Below are 21,354 nucleotides of genomic sequence, written 5' to 3'. Positions count from 1 at the left end.
TATTAGCTTTTAAAACTGTTATTTCTGCCTCGCTTATCTGGAAATGCTAGATTTATCAAGAATGGGGTTCTGATAATCTAATTATGTACCTGTGTTAGCTGTGTATGTCTGTATTTATTGAGATATATCAAAGCTGACATTTTCACAAAAATACCCCATTTGTTTCTGCAGGTCATATAAGAAGTTTCAGCTTGAATAACCAGCACTCAGCTACTAGTCTGTCTATTGTCCTGTCTATAATATAAACATGTACAATGTTAAGTCAATCATTTTGAAGGCAAGAAAAGTATTTAAAAGGGTTTATCATCTTGATGTTACTGCCCATTAAACTCCTGTCCATTAAAGCAGCAAGAAGCAAAGTTCCCCATATGCAATGCTGCTTGAGAATGTAGTTTTCATACAGAAAAAGAACTCAGACTACTTGCTTGAAGAATGAAGAGTGTATGGGCAAATGAATAGCCTACCAGGAAGTAATTTCCTTTGCTCGATACTACTACTAATGTAACTATAGGACATTTGTCTTCTTTTTTTTCTTTATGAAAATGGCAATTTCTGCTATTAAAAATAAGTGTATATCACCTTAGTCTGTGATTAGTCCTACAGAAATGGACAACACCATTCCAGGAAGAAAATGTGATTTAGTGGATAATTTAGTTCTTAAGGGTAGATTTTTGGTATTCTTAAAAATTATGAATTCTACTTTGTGCTGGGGACTAGCAGCTCATTATACCACAAATGTTTATCAAGTCTTAGTATGTCCCACAGATCAACAGTGAGCTGATATCATTACCCAAAAATGTGCCTGGCAAAACTGCACTCTCAATTCAAACTTTCTTTAAAGTGCAAAGATGGAATTATGAAAACCTGCCTAAATATAGAAGAAACATTTACATTTTGCCTGAAACTAATGGGCCAGTAACAAGAATCTGACGTGGGAATTATACAGTCCCCCAGGACTGTCAATTCATACCTGTTTCAACTGTTATTACTGTTAAATTGCAATGGCATGAAAGTAAAATAACCTCAGGCAGAGTGTCTGTAGTGGGAATGGCATAAACACCATCAGTCAAGAGTCCAAGAAAGGTCTGTCACTGGGAATATAACACACAGAGGATGCTATCACATCAACTTTTGCTGCCACCCCATGACTGGCAGTCAGCAATAGCATTTTTCTATCTTAAAAATTGGTAGTATTTCAGATTTAGTCTACTCCCACAACAGTTTTATTCCTCTTGGAAAAGTTATAGTGCTGCCTTTTAAATGCATGGGAAATTTAATACCTTCTGTGCAAATGTAAAGTATGCCTCCTTCCATTTTCAAGTGTTTAAGTTATGGTCTTGTAAGAGAATCCAATACCCAAATAAACTGGTACAAATTCTAGGCTTCATTTCACTGTACTTTTTCAATATGTTAAATATTCAATTTTATCTTTGAAATATTGAAAACCTTGCCACCCAAAGATGAGAAATATTGTTAGATAAGATAAATAATTTTAAAAGTATTAGTTTCCTTCACAAAATCAGGGTGAAAATGACTGATTTCAAGAAGAAAAGCTGCATACTATTGCCACAGTAAGTGCTTCATTTCCCTTATGCCTTTGAACAAATTACTTTCACCTGAGCCATCTGAATATCTTCTGTATTGAATCAGTAGGAGCAGGCAGTAACTAACACACTCGGATGTTTTTGCAATCTCCCTTCTGTTCTTTGGCTAAACATGCCTAATTAAAGCAAGACTTCAAGCTATGAATACTTAAGATTTATTAAAAGTTATGCAATTTTGGCAGAGGGTAGTGTTATTGTTGCCCTCTTCTGATGTAAAGAGGCTAGGAAATTTTTCCTGCATGGTATTATACATGACTTTCATAATAACAAACCTCCTGAAAGAATACATTTTTTCTTTCTGCGTTTCCATTGTCCAATAAATGCAAATTTACCCCCCAATCTCTAAAACTCTTGTTTTGAAGATGTGAGTCCTTGGTACTATGAGACTTAAGAAGGTTTTTATGGCACTGGAAGTGTAAAGAAACTCATCCAGAGCAATTACAGAGAACATCTGCCTGAAATCATCTGTAAGATCATAATGCAGTATGTGCTCTACTAGATTCTCAGTTGCATAAAACTTTACTCTGAGGCAGAACAAAGTATTAGCTCGAAATGACTCTGTGTCTTCCACTTTATTCTTGGGGGTTTTTAATGTGGTGCTACCATAAAGAAATAAATCTTAAAAGTTCATAGTCTAGAGTTAGTATCAAAGGAAATATAATTAGAAAAAGCCTTTCTGAAATTTCCCATCTACAGAATTTAAACCCAAAGGGGATTACTTTTTCATTATCAATTTCTTACTCTCATTTTAAACTTGTATCTTTTATTCCCAGTATGAAATGGATTTTTACATTTGATACACATAAACATCATTTAAATTAGAAAATATTTTATGAAAAGACATTCTTTGAATGTCTATGAAAATAGATGCTTTCCAATCATAAAAAACTTCCTGTAAATAACAGGCTTCTAAAAAAATGTATCTAAAATATGAAATTTGAGATCTCTGAGATCTCTGCATCATGATCAATAAGTAAGAGACACCTGAGAAGATATAGTTGCTTGAAACTGAAAGTCTTAATCCATACTTTTATTAAGTTAATATGACATTTTTTCTTTTTTTTAATTCAGTAGACTTCTAAGACTCATAACAGTAGAATTATGTCCTTTTATGAACCAGGAAAAGAGTAAATAGATCCATCTTGAATTATGTGTCATTTTCCTCCAAGAAAATAAATCTTGATGGATGCAATCTTACAGAACATACCAAGATTAAATCATTGAAAACTTCAAGAGCTCTGCCAAAATGGTTTAAGGCATGTTAACTGAAGAACTACTGATGAAAGATTGTTTTATTTCAAATCTTTCATCTTTAAACAGCTCACCATTAAAGTATAAAGAATGTTTAAATTTAATATTTTGGACTATATAAAGCAAGAACTGCAGCAAAAGGTTCAGATTTAGGTCTATAAATCAGAGGGGCTGATTACAGTGAGAAGCAGTTATCTATAGAAGATGTAGCTGCAATTAATGCACACTGGTGATCAATTGCCCACTAACAGCTTCTTTGTGAAATGAATTTTAGGAACACACAGAACCAGAGGGGAGGGGAAGGATATCCTTTCCGTTTTGGAGGAGTTGGAGTCATACACTGGCAAAGACTTGTGTTCCTTACTGAGACTCGAGGCAAAAGATCCCGATTTCTCATGACTTAGACTAAATACAAGTCCATGGCTAATACCTTTTAGTGGAGAAAGCAATCTAGAAAACAAATTCTGCAGAGAAATGAGTTTTAACAGTAGGGATGAGAAAATTGATCACTGTCATTTAAAAAGGAGTTATTCAGCACCATCAGGACATTCAACTAATGGGCAGAAGTACAATTCTTATGGTGCCATATGCTTTTCCTATTTTCTGCATTAATTATTTTATACCGGAAAATGGCTGACTTAAATGTTGCTTTTCCTTCTGCTTGGAGTGACCTCCTCCTAAGTTCCACTGCCTTTAAAAAAAAAAAAAAAAAGCCCCTCTTGATTTTGTGGTGAGGTAAGCAGGGGTTTATTAATTTAGTCATAAACAAGTAAGTATGACATTAGGTCTTTTTTCCTGGATCACAGTGTTAAAATGAATCATAATGATAAACAAATAATAAAGAGCAACTATACACATAATTCTGTCTTTAATTTTTTTTTTCTGGAATTGTATAAGAGTAGACAGACAATTATTATTATTTTCATTTTCACAATAAAACCTAATATATGCCTTTGCATAGACACATGGTAATATATATAATTAAGGAATCAGTTTCCATGCCCAAAACTAGTATTGCAACATAATAGATTGAAGCATGATTGAAAAAAAACTTGTTATACAAATGACAGTGACATTTGGGAGAAGTAATGCTTTACTGAGCTAGAAAGAGGGAAACATTTTCTTTTTATATCAGAAAAAAATGACAACTTCATTTACTCCCTTGATTTGATCCCTCATGAAGCCCAAGGTTTATATAGACAAATACATGTATAATGCTTATAAGTACAAACTCACAAATCTGAATGAAGATTTTTTACAAATATGCTACTTAGAGTTATAAATCTGTAGTTTTTCATCATGACCTCCATTAAAGAAAGCATTCATAATACCCATTAGAAATTGTAATAGCTTTCATCAGTATACATACAATTTTTCACATGCTCTCAGCTATTTGATTCACAAAGGAGATTAAAATTATAGCTGTGACAACTTTAAAAACAATAAAATTACATAAAATCTCATAATTCATGGGCTACCACTATTTTCTTAACTTAGCAGGCATGGAATTACAAACTGCCTATAAAGTAAATTGACACAATCACATGCAGAAACATACAACTCTCCTTCCAACTTCTTCCTCCTCACATTTCTCCTACTACGGTCATAGATTTTATAAATAAATGTTTAGATATTAAGATACTAGGCCTTTTCACTTAGATTGCTGTCTTACAATATTCTTAATAAAACCATGTCTACATTTTAATTAAAATTGCATATATTGATAGGATATGAACCCAAGGATATATCCAGGCATCAAGAAATGCACAGCAGGGCATTGCATTTGAAGGACTCGTTAACGGCACATATGGTTTTTAGAGTTTCTTTTCAGCTGGTTCTTAACCATATCAAACTATATCTTCATCTAAATCATATTTGTATAGACAAATAATAAACACTTCCGAGAAAAAAAGAAAAAAAAAAAGAAAAAAAGTATGATTGTCAATATGTGTAGTGGTTTGAAAGCAAAACAAATGAGAAGCTCTAAGTCAGAGATACAATTTAATAGGAAAAAAGGAAAGAAAGTAAAATAAAATAGATGCAATAATACAAAAGACCACTGACAGAGTCAGAATACTACCTGAGCAGAGTGATGGAAGCAGTCCAGATGAGGTGGTCTTCCTGATGCAGTGATCCTGTAGCAAGGTCTGGTAGCTCTGTTTTTCTGGGAATTCAGTGGGTAAGGGCCCCCCGTACTGTCCCAAACCCCAGATTATATCCAGGTGAGAATGCTTGTTTCCTCCCCCTGGGCAGAGCATCTCACAGTGGGATGATGGGTCATGCAGGGAGTCCTTGATGGCCCATTAAACAGAGATAACTCCCGGAGGGAGTTCTCTATGAGTCACGGGTAAGGCATTTGATGGGCCATTAACAGAAGATAATGGCCCAGAGGGAGGGGGTCTGGGAAAACACTGCCCCACCTGGATTCAACAGTTCATGAAGATGGTGATAGAATACTTTGTGCACATCCTATACTACAACCCAGGACAATATGAAATGCCATACAAGAAGAAAACTATACCCAGCACACGCTGGAAACACTGTAAGACAAACATAAGGTAGAGATGACATACATATCTGAATATTGCTGATTTCTACTTTATTGCTGATGACTACCAGCAGCAAGGGCAGTGTTTATTAGCTGGAGAGTGCTGCTATATCCAGTGACATATGTTGAGAGTACTGCTTCTTGCATCATACAGATATCATGGACGTTGTACTAAACTTGGAAAAGATTCACACTGTCACTGAGCAGAAACATTTTGAAATTACATTTGCTTTTTGAGCTTCCTGGATTAATTAATTTCTATCGCTAGGGAGAAAAGCCGAGATAAATGTCAGGCTGTCTATTTAATTCCCTTCTTATTTTTTTCAGCAAGGTGATTGTGAGCTATAGCAAGGTTTAGGCTAACCTCCTTAAACATTTAAACGAACTTACCATGGTAATATTGTTGATGTTTAAAATACAAAGCAGAAGCTACACAGTAAGATATTTTGTCATTCTTACTGGATTCATTTTTATGGGAACATACTTATCACACATCTCTCTTTCTTAGACAGGCTAACTTAATTATCTAGTCTTGTCTATTAGCACATTCAAATTATATTTAATTTTACATTTATTAGACATATTTATTTTATATGCCCACAGCAAATTCTCTGATTTGATTATTTCAATTTCTAGGTCCAGTCAAAATTATCAGTTACAGATGTAATATTGACTTCATGTTTTATTTATAGAATATAAACCTCAGATACAGGATTCATTTTTCTTCCCTTAAAACTGGAAACAAATGCTAAACTGTTGAGAGGTTTGGCCAGAGAAGAACTTTATAAAGAGACAGTCAAATTCACACTGTCACTGAGCAAGTACCATTCTGAAATTATTTAACAGGGAAAAGGACAACTCCTGTCTGAGAAATTTATTGCCACCTTGCTTGGAATTTACACCCAGGATCATCAATTACTGTAAACAAATGAATCTCAGCTGTCTGGGAATATAGTAGTTAGTAACTGAAATAATTGCAATTGATGTACTAGCGATTCATTAGCATATCTACCATACCTGTGGCAGCCTTTTAAAATACACAGGAAAAGTAAACAACTTGAATTACTGAAATTCAGAGTTATTTCTACCTGAAATTTATTTACTTATGTTCTTAAAGGTAAGTCATAGTTTAATATGTTTTCCCCTTATATAATGGTTGAGAGATTAAAAAACTGAATGGGCTGTGACAATGCATTAAGCAGCTTTGCTCTGCAGGTATAAAAATTGGGACAGTTCGAGAAAAATCTTACAAGCCTCACATAAAACCTTGTCTTTGCCTATCACTACATAGCTGCAGCACTCCAGCACATGGTTCAGTCTTTAAATTGCTTTAGTTCTCAACACTAGACAGCAGTGAAATGCCATTGTAGAAGCTTTACTGATCACCCTGACTGCAGTGGCCATTCTGATTGTTCAATAGCCCATAGGGCTGTGCTAATGCTGACACCATTAGAGCTTGTGATAACCTCTCAAATTGTTATGAAGATGGATGGAGAGTGAACACCAAATGCTTACCTTTAGTTTGTTTAGCTATGGTCTGGTTTGATTTTTTTGAACGTGCACAATTTTTCCTAAGGTTTCCATGCCTAGACCATGAAGTAGAACATCCAATGCTGAATGCATGGTCAAGTGCACATTAGTAGCTCACAAAGATTTCTGTGCTCTTTTACACACACTAATCTTTGCAGATTGCTTTCATTCAGTGACAAAAGTGTTTCAAAAGACCTGAAAGAGTTAACCTGCCAAGAGTCCTATATAACTTACACAACATAAGTAGCCAAATGTAATGCAAGCTGAATAGTGACAGAGAATGAAAAATAGATTGTGTGTTTTAGGTTAGGAGCAGTAAATTATCATGTTCTTCATTGAGCTCTCCCCAGGCTCAGCCAACCATACATCATTTGTCAATACTCCAATTCAATCTATAAATTAATGTCATGATTTTTGTGCTGTCACTAAACGTATTCTGTTCTCAGGAGAGGTCAGAAACTGGAGAAATCATCTAATTTTATGAGGTAATACATATTCACAAATCCCAGAGATGTGACCTATATTCCATGTAGATGATCAGAGCCTTTTTATCTCAGCTGATACCTGAATTTCACTCCAGTGTTAGCAAACTTGTGGATGTCAAATCGGGTTTTACATTAATCCTGAAGGGAAAGGAAGAAGAAATATACCTAAAAAACAATAGGTATGAGTTAAATAATTGTATCTTCTATTATCTTTAGAGAAATTTTTAAAGTGGAAAAAAGAAAACAGTCTAGAATTTCACCACCTATTTATGTTTCCACTGGTGTATTAGTACCAAGTCAGTAATGTCCCATACCAATACTTTCCAAAAGAGAAGACTGAAAGGATTAGGAGTTTGAGTGAGTGGTAACCTAAGTAAACAGATATACAAAAAACCTGAGAGCCTCAGTACTGCTAGTCCTAATAATGAAAAAAACAAGATGGAAGGAAAGGAAAGGAAAGGGAAAGGAAGGAAAGGAAAGGAAAGGAAAGGAAAGGAAAGGAAAGGAAAGGAAAGGTAAGGAAAGGAAAGGAAAGGAAAGGAAGAGGAAAGGAAAGGAAAAGGAAAGGAAAGGAAAGAAAGGAAAGGAAAGGAAAGGAAAGGAAAGGAAAGGAAAGGAAAGGGAAAGGAAAGGAAAGGAAAGGAAAGGAAGGAAAGGAAAGGAAAGGAAAGGAAAGAAGGAAAGGGAAAGGAAAGGAAGGAAAGGAAAAGGAAAGGAAGGAAGGAAAGGGGAAGGGGGAAGGGGGAAGGGGGAAGGGAGGGAAGGAGGGAAGGAGGGAGGGAGGGAGGGAGGGGAGGAAGGGAGAAAGGGAGAAAGGGAGAGAGAGAGAGAGAGAGAGAGAGAGAGAGAGAGAGAGAGAGAGAGAAATTGATACAGAGGCACATACAATTATCTTAAACTTGCTAACAATTCCTTTGATACACAAATATTTTCTTAATATATGTATTCAGTTTACATGGCAAGGTCTTGGGAGTGAGGCATTTCTGTAAGAAAACACCAGAAGCTGCCCTAATGTTGAACAGAGACATTCCAGCCAGCTCCAAGGCAGACTTGCTTCCAGCAAAAGCTGAGCCCATCAGCAGTGTTGGTAGTGCCTCTGTGCAAAGACATTTAAGGTATGGTAATATATGACAGGAAGGAAAACATGAGAGAAACAGCCCTGCAGACACCAGTGTGAAAGGAGTGGGAGAATGTGTTCCAGGTGCCAGAGCTGACCCCTGCAGTCTGAGGTGAAGACCATGGTGATGCAGTTTGTGCCCCTGCAGTCCATGGAGGACCACCGCGGGGCAGAGATCCACCCTCAGCCTATGGATGATCCCATGTTAGAGCAGGAGCACATGCACTAAGGAAGCTGCAGCCTGTGGTGAACTCGTGTAGAGCCTGTGCAGGAGCAGGCTCCTGGCAGCAGCTGCAGCCCATGGAGAGAAACCCATGCAGGAGCAGGTTTGTGAAGGACTGTATACAAAGGGAAAGATCTCATGCTGGAGCAGGGAAAAAACATGAGGAAGGAGCAACAGAGACAAAAAATTATGAGTTGGAAGCAACCTTCATTCTCCATCCCCTTGTGCTGCTCAGGGGAAGAGCTAGGTCTGAAGATGAGCCTGTGAAGGAAGAGGTGGAGGAAAGGTATTTTCAAATATATATATATATATATATATATATATTTTTTTTTTTTTTTTTTTTTTTTTTTTTTTTTTTTTTTTCTTCTCACTATCCCAGTCTGTTGCTAGTCAGCTCATGTCTCTTTTGCCTGTTTTGGTACTTCACGAACAACTCCCCGTACTTACCTTGACTCATTAACTTTTTATTGTGTCTTCTCCTCCTGTCCTGCTGAGTAGTGGAAGTGAGAGAGCAGCTTAGGGGGCACCTCTCAGCCACTACAACATAACCACATATTCTCTATGTTCTAGATATGAATGTTGGAAACAGGTAGTGCAGATTTCTTTTACCTAACAATACTGCCTGGATATTGCCACTGAACATGCCCTGTCTCTTTTGCAGGTCTGTCAGCATGTTTCCCAGTAAGAGCAGACAATCATGTTTTTATATTGATTACTGCAAACCAGATGAGAAGCATGAGGAATTGGCAAAGACATGATGCTTTCCTAACCTAAAGCTGCAGTATTTGCAGACAAGAGCTGGCTTGCAGCCAAGACTGGTTATATCTGGACATGAAGACATAACCAAAAAATAATTCTTTATTGACTCTTATCATCAGGCAATAAAAACTACAACCCTTTGCAGATGACACACCTTAACAAGGTGGTAACGTTTCTGCACAGTTTTAAGGGATAAGTCTCAAGACAAGTGATGATTTGCTCTAAAATGTGCTGTTCTTGGAGCTGGCTGAGATTTTTCTGAGTAAATCCAGATGCATCAAGACCTAAAAGCACTGTCAGAAAACTACCCATCTCACTGCCTGTCTGCCTGGCAGGCTGCTGGAGAATCCACAACTTCAGCATCTGGTGCAGTTGTATCATGTTGATGGGGGTCAGCATCCTAAAGACTGGGGAAGAATAACTACTCTGATGATAAAGCTTTTTAGTCTCGCCTGAATTTTGGAGGAAAACATCTTGTTTGAATTTCCCTTCTACAAGAACATTTTAAAAATCTATTTTTAAATTGCAGTCTTTAGAACACAGGAAGTTATAGATTTGAAGGCATACAAACATACACTGTTACTTTAGTAATGCTGGGTACTAGAAAGTATCAGGCTAGGAAAGAAATGGAATCCATTTCTCTCTGGCTTTAAAAAACAAACAAACATTTAAAAAAACCCCAAAAACGAAAACAGAAACACCACAAAAAAACTACTTAAAATACCTTAAAATACCTTAAAAGCCTCATTCACTTTTTTCCTCAAGTACCTGCCACAGCAGAGGCCCTTATAAAAAATTTCTCAATTAAAGAATGTTACATGCATAATGGAACAGACTAACCAAGATGGAAAAGACAGGCTTTTGTTCTAGCTTCAGCTACATGTACAATGCCATTTTCTTTTCAACCTGATAAAGAACGCTCGATATACTTTTGTTTCTTTTAATTATGTTTAAAAAAAATCCTAAAGGGGCAAGACACAGTCTACCAGGAAATGGCCTCAAATTGCACCAGAGGAGGTTTAGATTAGATATTAGGAAAAATTTCTTCACTGAAATGGTGGTCAAGCAGTGGAATAGGCTACCCAGGGAAATGGTGGAATCACCATCCCTGGAAGTTCAAATGTGGTGTTTGCTAAGAATTCACTTCTATGATCAGCCTAATAAAATCAGGGTAAGATAACTAAAAACCTGAACAGCATGTGGAAATAGCAACCTTAAGTACAATGATGATGGCAAAATGTCTTTTAGAAAATCCCATAGCCTTTTATGTTGTGGAAAGAAAGTAAGAAGTTACCTTGCTTAGTGTACAGAAACAAATACTTATTGTGGTCTGTTCTACAAACATCAGAGTGTTTAGTAACATGGATGTTTAAAAGGTAATTTTAAAATGAAGACAAAAAGTTTGCTTGTAAGCTTCATTCTTTTCAAGCACAATGTGTTGTTTCATGGTGTGACTCCATACTACAACTCTGTACATGAATATTTTAATAAAAATAGACTCTATATCCACATATATATCTATAGTCAATGTTTAATATAGAGAAAAGTCCTCTGCCTGAGATTTTTTCCCAGACTTTGACACATTCGTCATCCAGTTAATGAAGCTATCCCAGTCCTTCATCTGCAAACTACCAATTACAACTCAGAATATAAGGAAATTTTATGCACAAAACTCAACAAAATTCTCTGACTGTTTTCTGTAATCCCTTAATAATTCCATGTGAATGCCTTTTGGCAGCATAGAGCAGGCCAAAAGTTTTAAAAATCAGGTGTAGATAGCATGAAGGTATGTTAAAATAGGTTGTGTCGTATTGCTTTACCTTCTAATAAAATGTGTTTACAAGAGAGGAAGAACATTTGGACTTTCACACTTACAATATGAGTAAAAAATATTTTAACTTAATTTATGGCATGAATTATACAAAATAATCTCCATATCTTTATTTCATAGGACTAGAAGCTATTTATGGCACAGCACTTTTATCAAAACCACTATGAATCTCAAAATGAGATCAGAAAGAAATCCTGCCATACAGAGATGCACAACATACTAGTAATTTCAGATTTCAGTTTAAGGTAAACAGCCAGAGGCTAAGAAAAACCTCTTTTTTAAAAATATTTTTTAGCCAAACGTTAGACCATGTTGTTAGTTCTGCATTTTTATGGGCTTCTGCCATCTCATTAACACATGCTTTGTTCTAGTATAAAACATAGGCCTTTCAGATACTAAAGTGTTCATTGATTTTTAACAGCTTACAAAATGCACCCCCCCTCCCCGTACCAAAATCCAAACCAACAAGTGGGCAACTAAGACACTTTCTATTAAAATCCAACAAACAATTTCGTAACTTCACATGCCTGAAATCCTGGACTTCAGCATCACTTACCAACCTCCACTCCATGCTTACTTGGAAAGGCATATTGAACTTCAACTATGTTGAACTTCTGGGGCAGAGGCTTTGAGAGCCATATACTTCTCCTAGTCAATCTAAATTCACAATTCAAGATGGTGCTGACCTTGCACCATCTACCAGATAAAGCTGAAATTTTCTTGATCTCTTCTCTTTGTCTTCTAAATTTGTTCAGTTTCTGCAGGCAGGAAGATTTTTTTTTTCCTAATCTTTTAAACTCAAGAAGTTGTACATGCATTCTAAAACAGATAATTCATCATTATCTTAGCTATCTTCTTTGGCTTTTGTTCCTATGGGAGCACTTGATATTTCACATAAATTTCAATATCTTCAAGTAAAACTGTGATAAGGAAAGTACTTATAGTGTCTACAATTCAATACATTTGTCCAGGGCAAAAGAATAGTACTGCTCTATTTAGGGTCATAGAATAGCTTGGGTGCTCAGCAGTTAGTAGCCAGGGTAATTTCTACCTTTTTGAAAGATGGATACAATGTTTCTTTTCTCCTCCAGTCACCTGGGACTTGACTGGACTATCATGACTTTCCAAATATCATGGAGAGCACCTATCTAGATCCACTGTGTTAGACATTATTAAAGAGTCTCCAGACAAGTTCACAGCATGTGAACAGCAAGGGCAACTGAATCCTTATCACCTCTGCAATTTGCACAACTACATAATCAAAATTTAAGGAATGAAAACAAATTTCAGCCTCCAAAGGTTTTAACTTTCAAAGTCTGAACTTTAGGGTTTCCCATATTGCAGTCTCAGAGCATATTTACCTTTCTTGCATTTAGAAATGTTACAGCTTTCCTACTTATTTTGCCACAGCACCTGTGCATGCTCCTGCTGGAAGTTAACCTTATTTCCTTCCTGTCCCACATTTTCCCTATAAACTGAGAATGAAGCAGTGTTCTTAGACCACGGACCTGCCTGGAAGAAGTGCTGAAAAGATGGTGACCATTTTTCGTGTCCACTGTTTTCAAATTTAGCATTCTATTAAAAAAAATAAAAACATGAGTTTGTCTACCCAAAATATCTTTTAAATGCTAAATAATTTTAGAACCAAGTCTGCAGTCAATTAAAAACCTAGAAGTGACTGAAAAGGATGGAAAGCAACAGTGTAGAACACGTTCCATCAACAGCTATGTCCTGAAGATGGAGCATAGTTTTCTACATTCAATCCATTTGCCAGGAATACATATTACCAGTATGTGTCAGAAAATTGTAACACTGTAGTTCAGTCAGATAACCAAGAAAAATGATGATCAACAGGCAACCAAGAGCAATGAGAGGCAGAATCAAAATACTTCTACTTTATATATGTTATAGTCAGAAAAGAAAACAAACAAACAAACAAACAAGCAAACAAACAAACAAACCCCTAAAAGTCATTATTAATGAAAAGAAAATTATTTGTCCAGAACAAAAGAATATGCGTTCTAAGTAAATTTTAACATTATCATAACCCAGACTGAACTTTGCCCTGAAAGTGGCTAGTGTTTCAAAAATTGTGATTAAAAAGGGAGAATGTAAGAAACAAGAGAAACGTATTTAACTTCATATAATGCCTGTCTTTTCACTCTTTTTTAGATCTCAGATGTGTTACATATGGAAGTGAGAGCATGCATCTGATCTCCAATGAGCCATATGCTTTATGGAGAGAGCAGGTTCCTTTCTCTCTCTACATAAACAAAACCAGAAAATAGAAAATCTAGGGTCATAAATTTTCATATAAAAATCCCTGACACCTTAACAGTGAAATACACCATGTTTCAGAATAGTTTCAACTACTTAGGTTTATTTTTCTGTATCCAAAATGTGGTCTTTGTATTCTTCTTTCCAGGGCTCAAACAGTACTTAGGAAGTTGTTCTACACTTTCACCACCTCCATGATCCTGGAGCTTCAATATCACAAAAATAATGGCAAAAGTGGGAACTTCAAACTGGTTATTTTTAAATATCAATATTAATGTTTTTTCAGCTTTATTTTTAAAGCTTATATATTCATTTGTATTGTTAGTCATGATAGTAAGTATGAGCACTGATGCTTCATCTCAAAGTTTTACAGTAATTTTAATGCAAAACCTCCAGGCTTCTTAACTGTCAAAGGATACAGTAATATGGATCACATCTAATACTCCACTGATATCTGTCAAACTCTTTCAGCACATAGTGATTTTGCTTGTGAAAACTATCAAAGTAGAAAAAGCCCAAAAGCTTTTTCAGTACAAACATGAAATGAACTTGGGCCTTTTTGAAAGATGCCACCATTGTGGTGTTTGTTGTTGTTGTTATTGTTATTGTTGTAAGCAACACCAGCAAATGGTAAAAACATATTTAAAAATAAAAATATTTATGAACCTAGAAGAAACCCACACTGGCACCAATAGACCTCCAATTTCAACAAAGTAAAACTTTTTTTGGAGAGCTGTGACAAAACTTGGTTATCACAGCTTGACTGCATTCAAAAGAAGCTGAAACACAAAAATACAGAAGAAAAAGCCTGTTTATACTGCAGGTGTATTTATGAGTTTTATCAAGGTAACCATCACTGAAGCAAGACATTCAAGAAATAAAAATGGTGAATTGTGCCAAAACAACCACAAGAATGGATAAACCTCTAAACCAGAAGTTTCAAATAGAGTAACCGATAGACACTTCGCAATAACCTAATTCTGTTTTCCTCAGGACTTGAATAGTGAAAGTTTTAACAATGAAGATGTTTCTTGGTTGAAATGACTCTAGAGCTGCAGTTCACAAATGGCTGGAAAGACGAAACCCCTTCAATTCATCTACTTCTATACAGAGTGGGGCATTGTACTGAAGAGAACACAGAAAAATATCAGTATCCTGGGGGTGTCTGCATTTATTTAACAGTGGCAGTTTTAAGTTTACTCTGTGATTTTTCCCCTTATGTTACAACTCTCTCTATTCTCAAATCCCCAAAATCACCTCTCAGCTCTCATTTGTCTCTCTTATCTCTGGTTCGATAATATTTTCAACTCCCCTAATTTTTTTTTAATTTTTTTTTTTTTTTTTTTTTTTTAGCACTAGGTTGAAAAGTTTATCAGTTTCCATCACATTCTGTCATTTAGATCACAAAATAGGTTTTACACAAACCTGTATGCTGGAGGGGCAACTAATCATAAAATGCTCAGGGTTTGGTATCACTTAGTATTCTGCTGTCATCACTAAAGGAAAAAGTAAGCCCCCATATGGTCTATCCCTGACTAGTGAAAATCAGGAACATTTCTTGAAATCTAGCTATTATTCAGACACAATCCTTGTCATGCTAGCAACTTCCAAAACAGCACCATAAAATTCTAGATTAAATCAGTACGCATGCCCTCCAATTTCATTTTATTGCTGGTCCTGCACAGCCACCATTGCTCACTGCATCACATCTACAAGTTTTGTGAGAGTTTAAAGGGCATTTCAGAACACCTGTCTCATTTGAGACACTTGTCTTACAGTCATATTACAGATATCAGGCTTGCAGGAAGAGCATCTTAACAGATACATGCATCCAGGCATGGCTGTAACTACACAAAAAGTGACAGCACACCTACCTGAAGAAAAAAACCTCAACAATAATAATAAAAAGTCCTCAACCAAACAAGACCCACCCCAACAACTTTTTTAGCAAAGGTATCAGGGCAAGTCAGCATGTCAAACCCAGCAGCTGGAATCCAAAGCTAAAAGACTTTCTCCACCTGCTTCATCAAACACTTCAGAATGAAGGAAAAAAAAAAAAAGAAACCACCTCAGAATTTAATAATTCTTAGTTAAAAAAAAAAATTCCTTTAATGGCAACAACTGGCGCACAATTTTCAAGAAGACTCAAATTAAGATCATAGCATGTTCCTTGTTAGGGCAGCAGCAATTTCCCATGGTTTGAAGAAGAATTTTCATATTTCAAAATCTGTTATAGGTTCACTGAGTTATAGATTACTTTTCAGGTTAGTTATTCAGCCCTGACTTCTCATTAGTTTACTTCCACTGAAACAATTCTCATGGTGACAGAGAATTTTAAAGTCTTACTTGCTAATCACCAAAGTCACAAGTTTCTGCCCACTAGAGCAGATGTCAGAAACAGATATAGTGACAGCAAGAAGCTTCCCTTTCTTCCTGAAGAGGGATAATTCTTCTTTAAAGACTTGTTATTCCATGCTTTTATTCAGGGAACTGTTTTTCTCTTTAAAATATAAAATAGGTGATAACAAAAGCACATGGAGGATTCTGATTTGTTTTTCTACAGAATGTTTTCATTAACAAATGAAGATTACCAACAATTAGATACACCTCAGATTACTAATTTGCTGAAATTCTAATGGAAATATAGGAGTTACAGCCCTCCCAGAGCTCAGACTTGCCAGCAGCTGCCTTGAAGACAATAAGCAAGATGAGAGACTAAAAGCTGCAGGAGTTTAGGAAAAAAACACAGGCTCTGAGCCAGCACACCCAGTGGGCTGGTACCACAGCTCTCAGGCTTTCTGAGGAGAACCAAAGTGTTCTGCATCTTTAGAAACCTATTTTAAAACAGAATAGTATTTTATTGTGCTTAATTAAGAAAGCTATGTGCCAGGAAAATGTACTGCTTTTTGGCACCTCAAGACAGAGCAGAGGAGAAGGTATCAGCTCATACCATCAAAACGAAAATGATACTGTTATTTAAAATTATTTTCTGGTACAACACTGACAAAACCCCAACCTCACATTGTTCAGACCCTAGAATCAACTCAGCTTTGAGTGTTCCTTTCTCTTTGTCTCCAAAACATGGTTGATTCTACACTCAACTCAGCAGACCTTGTGCAATGGGTTTAATGTTACTGTCCTTCCAACTCCCTGTGGAAGTCAAGATGATAAGAAACAAGGTATCTGCTTCTGTATATTCAGAGCCTTCACAGTAGAAAAATGTCCACATTATGAAACCCTAGGGTCCTAAAAAATTCACGGTCAAGCAGCTATGATTCTAGAAGATTTTTGTCTTGAGTCAACGCCACTTGAGTAGTTTTTTGAAACTTGAAGCCATGGGAAAGAAGAGGGATTAGCAATGTCATGGTCTTAACCAAAGAAATGGCAAGACAATTTGCCAAAATAAACACCATTGTGTGTACATCACTCTACACTGTGAGGCTGTTAAAAGTATATGCCTTTTCCCATATAAAACGGTGCCACTAAACAAGAGTAGAAATTATTTTAAATAAGAAGCAAGTTCTCCAAATATTCCTTAAATATTGTTATGTTTCATACAGAAAAGCCAAGTACTTGGCACATTTCAACAGCAGTAAAAATTGTAGCAGTTCCTTGTGAGAAGACAGAATTTACTCTGGAAATGACATGGAAAATAATTTTTTTTGACCGTCTATTCCTAGTTTTGAAAACACAAAATATTTGGAGTTAAAGAGAGTCAGATTTTAGTGAAACAAAACTGTGTATCTTTCTCATCTGATAGATGTGATGGAATCTAAACTGCCCAGATAGACTGAAGGCATGGAGAAAGGCAAACTGATTGAAACTCCACTATACTCACAGCAAAGATTGGTAGCCTTTCAGAAACAGCAAAATATCTAATGCTTTTTGTTTTAGGTTGCAATGAAAGATGTAACCAAAAATATGCATTCTATTAACATCTGTTAAAACTAGGTGGGGCAATGTTCTTTGTCTCTTCCAGGACCCATCCTCCCTGCAGGAGGATATTGTCTCTTAATGGGTCATTAAGGCTCACTGCATGACTGATAAAATTACATCATCCCATTGTGAGATGCTCCACCCAGTGGGAGGAGCCAAGCATTCCTACCTGGATATAATCTGAGATTCAGAACAGCAGGACAGCCTGTTTCCACTGGATTCCCAGAGGAAGGCTGGATCCATCTCACCACCACCATACTTTCAGAGGTAAACTACACCCTTCTACAGAATCATTGCTTCAACAGAACCACATCTGTCACTCCAGGAGGACTGGATTGGACTGCTACCAACATCCTGACCAACAGGGTGTCAGGTTGTATTCTGACTCCGTCAGTGTTTTCTTTTTGTTGGTTGGTTTATTGTACTACTACATTTTTATTTTAATTTTCCTAGTAAAAAACTGTTATTCTTATTCCCATATCTTTGCCTGAGAGCCCCTTAATTTCAAAATTATAATAATTTGGAGGAAGGGGGTTTACATTCTCCATTTTAAGGGAGATTCCTGCCTTCCTTAGCAGACACCTGTCTTTTCCAAACCAGGACACTTCTGTAGCTCCATCTTCTCTGTATTCTAAGATCATGTAAACAGTAAGATCCTCTGAACTATTTTTTCTCCTGGCTGAGCAAGCCCTCAGCCTCTCTTCATATGTCATGTTCTCCTGTCTCTTGGTGCCTTCCCCTGGGTTCACTCCTGTATTTCAATATTGTGCTGAGTGCACAAAACTGGGCATAGCATTCCAGATGTGGTCCTACATGTGCTGAATAAAAGGGAAGGATCACTTTCCATGACCTGCTGTGAAGACCCTTGCTAATGGTGTCCAGGGGGTGTTTTGCACCACAACCCCAGAGCCTTTTTTGCTTCCCGACAGCTGGCACCAAACCTGCCTTGTGGCTGGGATTATCACAAACCAGGAAAAAGAGCTTTTGTTCTTGCTGTGCTTCATAAGGTTTATGTAAGCCCATTTCTTCAGCCTGTCCAGGTCCCTCCGACAGCAGTCCCAGCTTCCCAATATGGATCACCCCAACCTGGTGTCACCTGCAAACCAGCTGAGAGTTCAGTGAAGACATTGAATGGTATTGGTGGGTCCAAGCACTAATTCCTGAGGGATCCACTCCCTCCTGGCTGCAAGTTTGGCTTCACAACCTTGGTTTTTTAAATCCAGCCTATTTTCTGTCCACTTTATAGTGTCTTTATCCATCCTGTGTCTCACCAGTTTTGGGGGCTATGGAGGAAACTACAGAGGGTGTCAAAGACCATTGAAAACAAGGTATATAAGAACCACTGTCTTTCTTTTGCCAGACACCTCGTCATGGCAACTATGATTTGCACATAGGAAATGTTTTTTTCTACTCCCATTCACCTTGCTGTCCTTCAGGTGTTTACACATGATTTGGTCCAACAGTGTTCTCAGGGACTGAGGTGAGGCTGACTGGAGTACAGTTATGTGGATCCTCCTTCTTGTCACTCTTGACAATCAAGTTCCACTAATTTATGTATGAAATCCAAGTGATTTAAATTATGCCTGACTATGCCTTCCCTGTGCTGGGGATACCGCATCACATTCAGGGGCTCAGGGACTTGGAAAGCCTGAGGACAAGCCTTGCAAGTGAAAACCACAGTGTAAAGGTACCTTAGCCTTTCTCATGACCCTTGTCACAACGTTGACTGTTCCAGCAAGCAATAGGGCCACACTTACTTAGCCTTAATTTTACTCCCGAAACACTTTAAGAAACATTTTCTATCTTGCACTTCCCTGAGATGGAGTTTGCTCAACTCCATTCCTATATAAATAGACAGTGCCTCTGTATGCCTCCCAAGTAGTATGTCTCTACTTCCTTGTAGGATTTTTTGGTGTTTGAGCTGAGTCAGGAGCTCTATGTCCATTCATACTCATCTTGTGTAAAGTTTGTCTTCTGAGAATGGAGAGAACAGATCTTGTGCTCAGAGAATGCTGTCCTTGCAGATTGGATAGCTCTCCTGAGCTCCTTTGCCCTTCAAGGATCCACAGGATACTGCCAAGCACATCCCTGAACAAACATCTCCCATCATCACACTATTGAACATCTGTATCAAGAAATTGTCTTCAATTTGTTTTAGAATTCTGGATTGCTTGTGTTCGGTCTTATTGGCCTTCCGCTAGTTACTGCTGAGGTTAAAGTCACCCAAGAATACCAATGCTTGGGACTATGAGGATTTTTCCACCTGCCCTAAGATTGCTTCATCTGCCTTCTCATATTGTTGAGAAGGTCTAGAGCAGACACCTACTACATCAGCTGTCTTGGTCTGAACTTTGATCCCAGACCACAGGCTCCCCACCTGTTCGCCACTTCACCCAGGTCCACTCAAAATGCACCTTGGTATAGAGGCTAAAGGGAGAGCATCTCATACTGACACCCTGTTAGCACCTTGAGGTACATGTGCCTTGTATTTACAACTGGATTCAAGGTTAAGAATAAAGGGATGAGTGGGCCAAACAGGCTGAACTTCCTTAAGTTTGGCCCTTCTTTGGTGAAAGAATTCTGAAGTTATGGCTTGCTGTCTCTCTTTTCAGATATACTTGAACCATTGTAATTCTAGGGAAGGAACAAGATCTTCTTGTTAGGAAAAAAGGGGAATGCATGCGTAGGCAAATGAAAGTTTCCACAGAACTGACTCCAGTGCTATTAGAATATAATTAAAATATTTTTATTCAATCATTATAATATAGAGTCAATATTAATTCTACACATTAGAATTCAAAATCTTTAATGTGAACTACTTACCTAATGATCTCTTAAACTGATTGTAGACAAACAGATTTTCTATGGGAGTCTTTAAAATTAAATTATTTAACAAAACTGTCAATCTTTCATGACAGAATGTAGATATCACTGTTTTCAATATTTGATCAAAAATCTGCATAATTCATGACCTTGCACACTTTTAACTTCCTCCACATTTCTCAGATTTTGCTTCACTGCATTTAATTTATTATTTAGACTGTACATTATGCAATGTTTACATGATAATATTGATATAGAATCATAGAATATTCAGAGTTGGAAGGGATCCACAAGGATCATAGAGTCCAACTCCTGGTCCTGCACAGGACAGTGCCAAGAGTCACACCATGAGCCTGAGAGCATTTTCCAAACACTTATTGAACTACATCAGGCTTGGGGCTATGACCACTTCCCTGGGGAGCCTATTCCAGTGCCCAAACACCCTCTGGGTGAAGAACCTTTTCCTAATATCCTGCCTAAACCTCTTCTGCTACAACTTCTGGCCATTCCCTCGGGTGTTGCCACTGGTGATGAGAGGAGATCAGTGCCTGCTCCTCCTCTTCCCTTAATGGGGAAGTTGTGACGGCAGTGAGGTCTCCCCTCAGTCTTCTCCAGACCAAGTAACTTCAGTCAGTCTCATATTCTTTCCCTTCTAGGCCCTTCACCATATATACATAATGTTATATACATATATTTAAAAAACCCAAACCAACATATATATAGTATTATCTATATAAACTTTTAAAATGCACAGTTTCAAATTTGTCACTAAAAAAGCATAAACTTTATCATTAAGGATTATCCCACTATTTTTAAAAGCTTTTTTTTCTGTTAAAACAAACCCAAGGACACAGATGTGTACAATTGTACTTTCGAACAAGAAAACAGTGCACTTCAATCGTACAGTGTTCAGCGTCTTGCAAGTCACTACCTGCCATTATGTACCATAATGCCCAAGTCTTGTTCTATG

General features: G+C 37.1%; 1 protein-coding gene across 1 annotated transcript in view; it reads right to left on the bottom strand.

Moving 5' to 3' along the window:
• DOK6 (docking protein 6) overlaps window positions 1-21,354 on the bottom strand; it is a 253,368-nt gene that overhangs the window by 113,113 nt on the left and 118,901 nt on the right. The gene's annotated exons all lie outside the window — the stretch shown is intronic.

This window comes from Chamaea fasciata, unplaced genomic scaffold (genome assembly GCF_029207755.1).
Source record: "Chamaea fasciata isolate MVZ Bird 193981 ecotype frontalis unplaced genomic scaffold, bChaFas1.0.hap1 SCAF_1, whole genome shotgun sequence".
Taxonomy (NCBI): Eukaryota; Metazoa; Chordata; class Aves; order Passeriformes; family Sylviidae; genus Chamaea; species Chamaea fasciata.
Note: the sequence above shows the minus strand (reverse complement) of the source record. Positions and strands in the feature narration are given on the sequence as shown.